This window comes from Rhincodon typus, chromosome 38 (assembly GCF_021869965.1).
Source record: "Rhincodon typus isolate 14 chromosome 38, sRhiTyp1.1, whole genome shotgun sequence".
Taxonomy (NCBI): domain Eukaryota; kingdom Metazoa; phylum Chordata; class Chondrichthyes; order Orectolobiformes; family Rhincodontidae; genus Rhincodon; species Rhincodon typus.
In genome coordinates, this window is record NC_063369.1 from 595,432 (window position 1) to 608,798 (window position 13,367).

General features: G+C 40.9%; 1 protein-coding gene across 6 annotated transcripts in view; it reads right to left on the reverse strand.

Annotated features, from left to right (window-relative positions):
* The window catches only part of ilf3b (interleukin enhancer binding factor 3b), a 54,681-nt gene extending 42,551 nt beyond the window's left edge, over positions 1-12,130 (reverse strand). For 4 of the 6 annotated variants that reach the window (XR_007265752.1, XM_020517156.2, XM_020517155.2 and 1 more), the window contains exon 1: positions 12,059-12,130. The gene's annotated coding sequence lies outside the window, so the exon portion shown is untranslated. The other 2 variants (XM_048618087.1, XM_048618086.1) reach the window with 2 other exon arrangements.
* Between the last annotated feature and the right edge of the window lie 1,237 nt (positions 12,131-13,367).

Here is a 13,367-nt window from a genome sequence, read left to right on the forward strand (position 1 = left end):
AATGTTGAGCTAAGTTATGAATTCACAAAGAGAACTGCAAAGGAGCTCGTTGAAAAATTAAATAAATAAATGGACCCAAACACAATGAACAACTACTGAAAACAATAAAAACAGTGAAGTGAAACTTTAATGTGAGACAATGTATTTTACCACAATGGCAAATGAACATTTAAAAGAGCATGGGAACCTTTACACAGAGCTGTGAGCCTCAAGGACAAGAGACCAAACCGGTCCAAAAAGGAGCTTCATGACTAGTCATGATAACAATGAACAGATTTGGGTTTTTAACCCGATAACAGTGGAATGTGATACCCATATTATATACTGCAAAGAATCTTCAGCCCTTACTGCAAATGCTGCCAGTATCAACGTAACCATCACATCCCTGCAACATGCAGACAATACCCCAAGAGTGCAATGATTCCTTAAAGGTCACATTTAAATTGAGACTCATTCTGGGGGCAGTGAACTGAGAAGAGTATGATACTCATGGCACCTCCCTCCAGGTTTCAGTACGCTTTAAGCAGCTAGTCATGAAACCTTGAATTGGCAACCTGTTAAGCCCGACATTTACCTATTGTAGTCCTGAGAATACAAGCGCCTGCCACTGTGAATGAGTTCAGCCCAGTACAGGAACTCCACATGAGCCTGCGCTTTGTCCCATACTGGCAGCGGTTTTGGTAAACTTTAGCTTTCTCTTAACAATTTGAAATTTCTTTGTGCTACCATGAACTGTAGCCTGCAAGTAAATGTTTATTCTTTCAAACAAGGAAAACATTCCACCAACTGTGGAATATTACTGCAGTGCAACATAGGTTTATTTCAATACCTACAGCCACATGGCAACAGGATGCAATTGACAAGCAGGGTTTAGGAGAAACAGGCTGTGGTGCCACCAATGCTTTTCTGTTAGCAATGTGTACTTTCTCACAGTTTAGTGACTGATATAGAGCCTGACAAGATTTATATGACAGAATAAACAAGAATTGAAACTGAATGAGCACATGAAGTTTATGGTACTGCCCACTGGGAGGATAAACAGGGTCAAGTTAAGCTGCAGGCCTGTTTGCCTGTTGCATTTTCTTTACAATTTTATTAACTGTCATCTTATAACTGGTGGGAATAAATCTAAGATCCAGCATTAAAAGGACATAATTCAAAGAAAGTTCAGAAATGTTAGAATGCAGAACATTCCACAAGGAGGAATGCTGGAAGCAATAGTCATTCATTGATAAAGACTGGCAGTTTTACATCTGAAAGTTAAGGGATTCAGTGGATAATTAAGAGCTGATGCAGCAAAAATGTCTAAATATCCCCAATGTACTATAAAATTTTGTCTGTCAGAAAATGTATAGGAATCGTATATAATTCAACCTTTCCATCAGCATACACCAATCCACGTATGCACTGTCGAATAAAGTGAAAACTAGAACACAAAAGGAGTGCTCGTTTGTTGTAATTTTGCTAAGTTACTTCTACAAAGTACTTGGTCAAAACTGTCTTATGCTGAGCATAATGTGATGTGCTCATGAAGGGTCTCCAAGTGAAAATTACTCCATTTTATCTTTTAGATTTTGACTTAAAAAAACTTGATCATAGTCCAAGTTTTCCATACCAGTGTCAGTCACCTGCTTCCTGTATCATTACCCTACACATTACTCCAACCTTGTCATAGCATTTAACCTGTCCCAATCAAAATCACAAATCACATCCAAATTGACTGTGACATGGTTGACTATTCCTGTTCACCACTCAACTACTCTGTAGCACACTATCCTCCACCGATAACTACACCAGTGGAACTCGCCCCAACTGTTTCCAGCTGTTCCTATCCTGTCACATTAGTGAAATGATTTCTCATCATCTCCATTGTTATTTCAAGGCTCCCCTGCCACAAAGCCCATACTCTCCACTTCTGCCTTTCATTCCTGCATATCAATGTCTGAAAATTAAGTAACTTAATCCATTAATTTGACATAACTTAATCCAATAACTGCTGTTACTGATTTGCACAAAGTACAAGGACCACATGCAGCAAGATCACTGGACATTTGAGGATACATAATTAGTAATAAGAATTAGTACAGTTCAGCACAGGAAGAGGCCTGATTCTGCATTGGCTCTTTTAAAGAGTAAATCAATTTTGTCCCAAATCCCAGGAACTTTATATCTCCCAGTATTTATGTAATTCCTTTGTGAAAGCCATTACCAAATCGGGTTCCACCACCCTGTCAAGGAATGCATTCCTAATCCTAATCACTTGTTACAGAAAAGGTTTATCCTGATATTGCCTTTGATTCTTTGCCAAACGTTTGCTTCCTCCAATTACCACACTTTCAGGCAATATGTTTCTTTTGAGCCCGTCATCTTGAAGCCTTTTCCATATCTTAAGTCTCTCTAATCCAAAGATAACAGACTAGCTTCTTCAGCTTATCCACATAACAGCAAACACCATTTCAGCAAATCTTTTTGTATCATCTCAAAAATCTTCATATCCCTTAGAAATGCGCCCAGTCTGAAAACACAATATAGCAGCCAGCGCCAAATGTATGTTTTTAAGTTCAACGGAACTTCTTGTTTTTTGTATTTCACCTCTCAAATTATAAAGCCCTGAAACAATAGTCAATTGAAGAATAAAACCGGACAAGCCTCCCAACATCAACCAAGTACTAGAATCAAAGTCACACCCCACCCAGTTTACCCTGCAAAGCCCTCTTCAGCAAAATCTGGATGTTTGTGTCTAAATTACACAGCTGTCCTTCAGACTATTCAAGCAACAGCCTAACATAGGAATACTTACTGGATTATGCCTTGCAGCCAATGTTAAACATTCCTTCATCAGCATCCTGGGCTATGTACTGTCCAACGAGCAGGAGAAATCCAGCCAAACAGAAAATGATATTTACTCAGGACCAGTGACCCTGGGCATCTTTAACATCAGACTCTGGACACCATGCTGTCTCATACTTCCGATCAAACATGGGCAAGAAAACCATCTCATTAACACAGACTACCCAGTCTCAGTTCTTCTCCACGTGAATCACTACTTGGAAGATGCACCGAGGGTAACAGAATACATGGGAAGCTTCAATCCATTTTTTTTTTTTTACCAAGAGTGATTTGGAAGGCCACTGTTAACACAACTGGCTGAGTTATGAAAGATGGTTTGCTACATCCTCCCCATGCAATTCCTGTGGACAGAGTGCTGTATTCATTTTTAGACCACCTTCATGTGGTATGGCACCACCACCATACTAGATAGATTCTCAAATTTACAACCTGGCATCCATTGGACAGTCAGGAACCATGAAAACAAAATCACATATGCTTTACTAACAGTTTTGATGCCCCTGCAAAGATCTGTACTCCAAAATTCCCAGGTGTCTCTGCACTTCTTTAAAGCTGTACCATTTATCTAACACTGTCTCTGGTTTTATTATTTTATAGGGATCTTATTTACCAATACTGACCTGTTCAAAGATAACCAGGATAGGTAAATCAAGATCAACTGTAGTTTATTGTTCAGGGATGCCAGTTCCAGCGACTTCACAGCAATAAGTATACAGTCTTGGTACTCAATATTCAGACTCTGCTGATCACAAGTGCTGTTAATGGAAACCTAAAAATGTATTTCTGTGAAAAGGGACACACAGTTTGAGCTTCCAGTTGCAGAGCAAAAAGCTTAGGTAGTATTCAACTATCAGTCCAGGTGACTTGTCATGTCCTTTCAAGGAATTCTCAAGTGAAGTAACCCAGAAATGTGCACAACTGGCGTCATGACAAATAAAATGATCCACACTCATTTCAATCAGCTACGCCTGAATCTGCTATCTTGGGTTAAATGTAAACCATGAAGCCATTTAATGTATTTTCCCATTAAGGAGATTAGCTAGGAATTCTATTGGCATGGTAAATGTCTATAATGAGAACCTAATGTACGTAAGAAAATCTAGCAAATAGACAGTGGCTGTAACTAAACCACATCTGACAGTGGTTCAAGGTGGCATCTCATCACCACCTTCTCAAAGGCAGTTAGGGATAGGCAATAAAATTTAGCTTGGCAAGTGAACCTCACATCCTGTAAAAGAATAAAAGAGTCAGTAGGTCAAAGATAGGCCAAATCAAACCCCTAAAGTTTTAAAGAAAAAGGTGTATTTAACAGGGGCCTATACCACTGCAGGGCTGTTTCTGCAAGCTAGAGAATTAACCAGAAGCTTAGGTTTTTTAACCAAGGCCAGACGTATCTATAGTCGATTCGAGTAGAACATAGAACAGTACAGGCTCTTCGGCCTATGATGTTGTGCTGACCTATTACCCTACACACCCTACATTTTATTATCCTCCATGTGCCTATCCATGAGTTGCTTAAAAGTCTCCAAAGTATCTGACTCCACTACTACTGCCGGCAGCACATTCCACACGCCCACCACCAAATTATTTCAAGCACTTTCATTTAAAGTATGTTACTGCATGTTCATTAAGGAAAGACATTTTGCTGCCAGCAAATAATTGGTAGTGGGAATGGTTTTCTCATCGGTTCAAGTGTAATACCATGCAAAGTCTCCAGCTAACTATGCCATATTAAAACCTCAGAAAAATCTTGAGAGGAAGAACACAACAACCTGAAAAACAAATATTGTTTTGAAGCCAGATTAAATCTACATCTGTTCATTAATTCACGGTATCTGAAACAGGAACTTCCCAAATCTAGGAACACTTAATTTTCCACCACTACAACACTCCAGCCCTGCATTACTAATATGGTTTTACTTCTCATATAGCTTGAAATAATGAAAAATGAAGATGATCACATGGTTCTGTCAAAGTCACTCTGAGTATCAGGAGAGATAGATCTGCCTGTACTTCTGTTGCAAAGAGATGACACTTTTTCCAATCACAAAATTAATGACACTACCTGTGAGAATAATCTGTATGGGAACAAAGGAACAAGAGTAGGTCACTCAACCGTTCAAGCCAGCTTTGCCATTCAATGGGATCATGGCTGATATGTGGTTTAAATCCACATGCCTGCTTTGGGCCCAAATCTCTTGATACCCTTGCTGCTCAATAAAAAAAAATTGTCTCAGATTTATCTTTAACAATTAGCATCGACTGCTGTTTGAGGAAGAGTTTCAAACCTCACTCAGTTTATTTCCCCTATCAATATCCTGAAAACCTCGATTAGATCACAGCTTAATCGTCTAAATTCCAGATAACAAAGGCCTAATTTGTATAATACCTACTCATAACTTTACCCCTGAAGTCCAGGTATCATCCTTTTAAATCTGTAATGAACTTCCTCTAGGGTCAAAACATCTTTCCAAAGGTGTGGGGTCAAGTCAGGTCACAGTCCTCTAAGTGAGGTCTAACTAGGGTCTTGTACAACAGCAGCATAACACTTGCATCCATATACTCCAGCCCTTTAGATATGAAGGCCAACATTGTATTAGCCCACTTGATTATTTTCTGCACCTGCTTATGGTATCTGAAAGGGTTATGCACCTAAACCCCCAAATTTCACTATATTTAACTTCATGCTTTCTAAAAGATAACTTCATCTATCTTTTCTCAGTCTAAAATAGATAACCTCAAACTTGCTTTAAAATCCATCTGCCAATTTTGCCCATTGAGCTAATTTAATCAATATTCTGTCGTACTTTTATGCCGTTGTCAACACTGTTTACAATGTTGCCCAATTTTGTGCTGTAAGTTTGTATTTGACTTTTTATGTCATTATCCAAGCCTTTAATGAATAATGTAAACAACTAAGGTCACAACACAGATCCCTGTGGGACTAATCACGTCCTGCCAATTTGCACATATACCCATTATTCCAACTCTGTTTTCAACCACTCAACCAATTTCCTATCGAAGTTAGTAATGTCCGCTGTGTGCTTCCAACGTAGCTGACAGTCTCTTGTGTGGAACTTTATCAAAAGTCTTCAGGAAATCCACATAAACAACGGCCATTGACTTACCTCTGTCCACCACCCTTGCCACCTATTCGAAAAATCTGAGGTTACCGGGTGTGGCCTATCCCTTCATCAATCCATGCTTACTCTCCTCAATTAACTGAAATTTTGAGCTGACTTGTTAATCTTATCCCTGACAACAGACTCCAAAAATTTCCCCACCACAGATACTAGGCTAACAGGTTTGTAATTCCCCAGTTTCCCTCTGTCATCCTTCTTAAAGAGCAGAGTATTACAAGTAAATTTCCAATCCAGAGAGACAACTCTTAACTCCAGGGAACTCCGAAAGATTATGATTAGGGCATCAGCAATGTGTTCTGGAAGAGACAGCAGTAGAGATAGGGGATGGAATATCCATAATCTTCCAAAACTCCCCAGATTCAAAACACATCAGATAGAGTGAGCAAATTTTACAATGAGAAAGCAGCCAACTAAAGCCGGTTTAGGAGTATTACAAATTAAAAACAGGCCATTCAGCTCCTCAATCAGACACCACCATTCAACAATTTCATGATGATCTGGGAGTGGCCTCAACCTCTTCATTCAAGTCAATTGACATTGATTATAAATCGTTGAGGCTACAAGTCTGCTCACATGGCATCTACTTGTTGCCAATCTGAAAATGACCGAATTATGCCTATTCTATCTCTACACTACGAATATTATCCTGTACATCATTAACTCTACTTTGTGAAGTAACCATTGATATGGCTCGGATGTCTTCTGGAAAATTAAGTATAGCATATCCACAGGTTCCTCTTTATCCATATCGCTTGATACTTTTTCACACATGGAATTCTCGACCCCAGAGTGTTATCAGCATGCTATCAATTAAGACATTTAAGACTGGGATAGACAGATTTTTTTCCCTGTCTTATGCAATCAAGGGATATTGCGAGCAGGCAAGAAAATGAAGAAATCTGAGAGCAACCATAATCTTATTTAAAGTGTAGCATGCCATTACTCCTGCTCTGATTTCTTGTCCTCTTGTGATTTTAATGTAGGTAAGTTTGAGTTCATCCAATTTTGAATTGAAAAAAGAACAGAATAGGGTACTTTTAAAATGGATGGAAAGCAATTAGACATTGGGCACTCATTAGTTTCTTCACAGTTGTTACTGTGTGTTAATTTTAGTGACAACAGAGTTCAAAATTAGCTTCTTTGGGTTTCCAGCATGTTGACCTCTTCCTCTACTGTAAAAACAAACCCAAATTAATTACCCAACATGTTCACTATTTTAAATAAAAACCAAAAGGACCGTGGATGCTGTAAACCAGGAACAAAAACAGAAGTCACTATGTTTTTGTTGACAATATCACTATCACTATCACTTTAAGGGATACACATTGCTCCTGATCACTTTTTTCTCCCCCCCTCTAATACAATTGTAAGATCATTAATTCTGGTATTGAGCAACTTCCTTTACACCATCCCTCCTTTTGGTAACTCTTACTGTCAAATGTCTCCAAAGATATACACTCATGTTTGTATACACAGAGCATCCACATTATTATTTTGATCAACCTTCTCAGTTCCCCTTAAAAATAATTCATTTAATTTAAGTACAACTTAAATTCATTGCTACATTCTTCGATTAATAAATGTCTATCCAAATAAAAGGGCATTTGGCATGATAAAAAATTTCCGACAACTTCTCCAACATCAATGTCAGGCTGACTGGCCTGTAATTTCCATGTTTATCTGTCTCTTCTTTCTCAAGGATAATAATTAACATTAGCAACTTGGCTGTATTCAACGAGGATTGAAAGATTGGTAAAAAGAACTGGAAACTGTGGTGATTCAGATTATGCAAATATAACATTACTAAAATGTATCTGGTTCAAAACTTAAACAAGGGCAAACAGAATTTTACAAGCAATCCCCAGGTTGCGAACAAGTTCCATTCTGGCATCAGTTCACAAGTCAGCACATAATGCAGGACAATATAAAGGAGCTGCTCGTAATTACAGGAAACCTTCATATGTCAGAGCTTTAATCTCCGAGATCATATTTGTTAGTACAAATGTTCATAAGGTGGGCTTCATAAATCAGGGACCACCCTGTAGTCAAGATATAACGGGAAGAAGTTTCTCTAAGTTGATGCAAAGGTCTATTATGACCACATCTGAACTACTGTGTAGAATTTTGGGCAATGCATCTTAGAAAGGTTGGACTGATCAGAAGATGTGCAGCACAGATTCACCAGAAAAGTTAACTAAGCTAAGCTTATGTCACATGGCATTCAAAAAGAAAGGGGATTCAACTGAGGTTTTCAGCATTTGGAGTAACCAGGACAAGAGACAGCTTTAAAATCCAATGTAGGCAATTGAGGAGAAACAGTGATAGTAACACCATAAGATAGTGTAGAATTAGGCAAGTTGGCCGATTGAATCTGTACCTCCACTTAATCGTAGCTATATGTTTCTCAACCCCCACTCTCCAGCCTTCTACCTGCAAGTTTTGATCCCATTACCATGCAATGATTCACAACTTCCTGTGGCAATAAGTTTCACCACTCTCTGGCTGATGAAATTCCTCATCTCAGTTCTAAAGCATCATCCCTCTACTTAGGCTGTGCCCTCGGGTCCTAGTCTCTCCGACCTGTGGGAACATCTTCATGGCCACAATATCCAGGCTTCTCAGTATTCTGTAAGGTTCAGTCAGATCTCCCTCATCCTTCTAAACTCCATTAAGTACAGACACAGAGCCCTCAACCTCCCCTTATATGACAAGCCCTTCACTCCCAGGATCATTCCTGTGAACCTCTTCTGGACTGCCAAGGCCTTCACATCCTTCCTTAAAAACAGGCCAAAAACTGCTTACCATGGGGCGGCATGATAGCTCAGTGGTTAGCAGTGCTGCCTCACAGTGCCAGGGACCCGGGTTTGATTCCACCCTTGGGCAATTGTATGTGTGGAGTTTGCACATTCTCCCCGTGTCTGCGTGGGTTTCCTCCCACAGTCCAAAGATGTGCAGGCTAGGTGGATTGACTATGCTAAATTGCCCGTAGTGTTCAGGGCTGTGTAGCTTAGGTGGATTGTGGGGGGATGGGTCTGGGTGGGATGCTCCGGGGGTCGGTGTGGACTTGTTGAGCCGAAGAGCCTGTTTCCACACTGTAGAGATTCTATTCTAATATTCAAAATGTGGCCTGACCTAATAATCCCACAAGAATCTCAATTAATTAATGGATCTTTATTGGTCTTACACAGACACATTTGGGTAGAGCCAGGTGAATAAGCTACTGACCAGGCATGAAGAGCAGAAAATGCAAATCAATTGAAGGCATTGCTTTTGTCCTTATGTACAAACAGACAAGGAACTGGTCACCAAGAGACACGAACAATTGTCACTGGTCTCAATACACACGGTCAAAGAAAGACACAAATTCAACTGGGACAACACAAGCCAATAGCACAAGCTAAACAGAGACATGCCAGGGAATTCCTGGAGGCCTGGCATTCAAACTGGAACTCCATCAACAAACACACTGAACTGGACCCCATATACAAACCACTGAACAGAACCGGAACCAATAACAACCACCCAGCAAAGTGAGGCATATAAATAACAAGCAGGACAGAACACCAATGCTTCACTGGAGGCATAGTGACGATGTTACTTAGCAGAGTGACAAAACGTCTGCAATCAAACACACCGGCTCAGCGAGCAAGTCTGCAACCACATCCACGACCCGAGCTACAAATCTTCTCAAAAACTTTTAAAGGAGTTGGTCAACTGTAGTCTTTTCTTTTCAATCAGACTGAGATCAGATCAATTGAGCACTCCCCTCTACACAAACTAAGCACCTATTTTTGCAGCAGCAGAGAAAAAAAAACATGCAAACAACTTCCTGAAAAGCATAAAAGCAAAGCCAGGGTCTGGGGTGGGCATATCATGCTGGTGAGGTTAGGGATGAAATGTCTGAGGACTGAAACCAACTGGAGGGCATGATCAAGCAAATGAAACTGAATAGGGGTAGGACACTTGGTCCCTCTAACCTGGTTCATCAGCCAATTAGTGCATGGCTTATATCTGTATGTCAACTTCATCCTCCTGCTTTTGCTCCATATCTCGGCACCAAATTTCAAAGACCAGAGCATTGACTTAAAAGGGATTAAACATATTAAATTACTTAACAGAATGAAAAATACAAATGAAATTTATGAGGCATTAGGAGACACAACACACAACTTCTGAAGGTAGCAGGTAATAAGCGAGTTAAAAAAAGCCTACAGGATCCAGAGTGTGGAGCTTCTTCTGAAGAAGGGTCCTGACTTGAAATGTCAGCTTTCCTGTCCCTTCGATGCTGCCTGGCCTGCTCTGCTCCTCCAGCTCCACAGTGTTATCTCAGACTCCAGTATCGGCAGTGCTTACTATCTCTACAGGATCCACGGCTCACACACAGGCACAAAGTACAAAACAAAGATTTTATGCTAAACTTGATGAAAATTATTGGCTAGGCCTCAACTAAGGCAGTCAATCTGACCATCACACTTTATGAAGGATGTTACATGTTTGAGAGAGGCTTTTGAGGAAATTTGCTAGAATTACTGGTATTACCAAAGATGCCAGATTATACAAAACTGTCATGTAGAGAAATTGCAGAAGCTTGGAATGTGTCCCCAAGAACAGCAGATTTAGATACTCATAAATGCAAAGGGGTTTCTATGGAGAAACTGCTTCCATCAAATAAGTGGGCCTGATTTAAAATAAGGTAAAGAAGCAAATCTTTATGCGCAAGTTATAATAACCAGGAAATGGAGTGCTTACAAGAAGTTATGGAAACTGTTACGACACAAAATTGTTAAGCACTTGAAAACAAATCACTTGGGGCAAAGGACAGGACTAAACGAATAGCTCTGAGATTAGTAACAGAAATCAAGAGGTAAATGGCCTGCGTTCTGCATTGTATGACTCTAAACTACAAATGAACAGTCATACGATGGTGCCTTGCCGCAAAACAATACAGAGCAAACACTGATCAAGTGGTAGCAACAACAATACAGAGTACATATGTGGGGTGACACCAAACATTTGTGGAATCAACAACAGGATGTCCATCCTCTGCCATTAGTTCCACGGACAAAATAGTTTTTCCCTAGAATGGTTTACAACTGGACATATTTGAAATGTCCTGATTGGTACAGAACTTCCTCCAGAATACTCCAAATGGCAAATATGAGATTTCATACAAGTGCGAATATACATCATATAATGGAGGTTCTTGTCTGAATAATTTATGTGGCTGAAAGGACATGGAAGTTGCTTCAGAAAATATAGGAACAGGTGTAGGCCATTCTGCTGGAGTCTGATCTGTACTTAACATGTTCGCTAAACAAAAATACCATCAGCAACGTTGATTTAGAATGGAAAACCTAAGTTTAGCGGGGGTTTGATACTCTGCTGCCCTACCCCTTACTTTATCCAACTCTTACTGCTCTGTTTCCCTGCATTCTCTACCCCTCATCCTGTCCCGTTACTTCGGATAAAGGTGACATGCTCCCAGCGGCAGAAATACTAACAGAAAGGAAGCACTATTACCCTTTGCACCACGCGCAGTCCAATAAGGCATAGCACCTGCCTTAGCCAATAGGAGCGCTAATAGAATGGCCAGGGTCCTGTACTGAGGGAGCCAATCAGAACAGCGGGAAGGTGCCCGTGATGAGGCCAAATTGCGCGCAGCACCACCCACCTTCAGCGCCATCTTGAACGGCTGTTCGCTACCTCACGGCCGCCATAGTTTGGCGAGGGGGGGGGGAAGAGAGAAAGAGGACGGATTGTCTTAAACCGGCCACTCGGCTCCGCCGAAATTGTCGCGCAACTGCTCACTCCTCCTCCCATATACTCCACCCACTGCCCGTGCCATACAGGCCACCCGATACTCCGGCGCTTAGGCCGCAATTGACGCACTTCAAGCCGTCGGTGCGAGATGGGGGAGGGCCGGTAGGAGCTCGGGACAGCAGCGAACGCCGAGCTACGCCTGTCCCGGCTTTGACAACTACCTGGAGCAATGCTGTGCGTTTACTATCCGCTATTCTGCATGCATACCTCCCTCCCTGCGGCCCCGGAACGGCTCATTGACTCACCCTCGCCTGCTCACGGCCGCACACTGCACAGAGGACAAAAAAACCACGTGACCCGCGCGGCGCTAACGGACTTTTTTTATAGTTGCCAGTGCGCAAGCGCGGCCCCACCTGCTCAGTTCAAACATGCCAATCAAGCGGCGGTAACTGTCCACGTGATGTGAAGCGGCCACAATCCATATGCGCGTGACGTCACTCAGCCGGCTCTCTAGGTAAGGTAGTTCTCTGGCTCCAATCCATTCAAACAAGAGGGACTGCGTACTGCCAGCTCAACAACACTAACTCCTAATTAATAAATCACACCACATCCAGGAGATCCAAAAGCTTTTCAAAAAGGAGGAGGGCCGTCCTGAGGATTAATAGTGAAAAATTAAACGACGAATTCCTTAGTGATGGTACTTATGGAGTTAAAATTAGAAAATCCTGGCAATGCACAGGCAAAATCAGCATTTGTGGCGAGGTAAAAAAGTAACCATTTCAGGTCGATTAGCGTCAGCAACTTGATGCATTAAACTCGTCTCTTTCCAAGATTTTCTATTTTTATTTCACATTTGCAGGATTTTCCCTTTATTATTTAAAATAGAGTGAGGAGCATTAAACGTAAAGATGATAGGCAGATGAAATAGTAAGAAGTTGAAGTAAGGCAGTCACAGAAAGGAGGAGGAGTACAACTTTCTAAAGGATGGAGCGGCAAAGGGAACTCGGATTTGTACGTGTACAAACCGTTGGAGTTGGTAGACTATGTTCAGAGTGCAATCAAGGCAAACCAGACATGGTTTTATATACAGTCATGATAGACCAAAACAAGGAAGTTATATCTAACATTCATCTACAGCAGATGATGGATAGTAATGGCAAGACTTTAATTCATTACTCTGGCCACGACAGAAATAGTATAATCTAATTCTGAACTGCTTTTTAAGAAGGTCTGAAGGTAATGGAAAATGTTTGTAAATCTTTTCTGCTCAATGATTTCAGGACAAGGGACATCAGTTTTGAGAAAGGTTTGGTAAAGCTGGGATCATTCTCCCTAGAAAAGACATGGTTGAAAGAAGATTTGATAGAGGTCTTAAAATGATGAGTGCGCTTGACAGGAAGGAGAAATGGTTCCCATTAGTGGAAGAGTCACAAACCAAAAGACATTGATTTAAAGGTGAACAGTAAAAGAACCAGAAGTGACACCTTTTTCAGGTTGGGATCTAGAATGCACTGCTGCAAGCCTCTTGGAAGCAGATTCAATTCTGGCTTTCAAAAGGAAGTGGGATAATTCCCTGAAGAGATTATATTTGCTATTATTGGGGGGGGGGGGGGG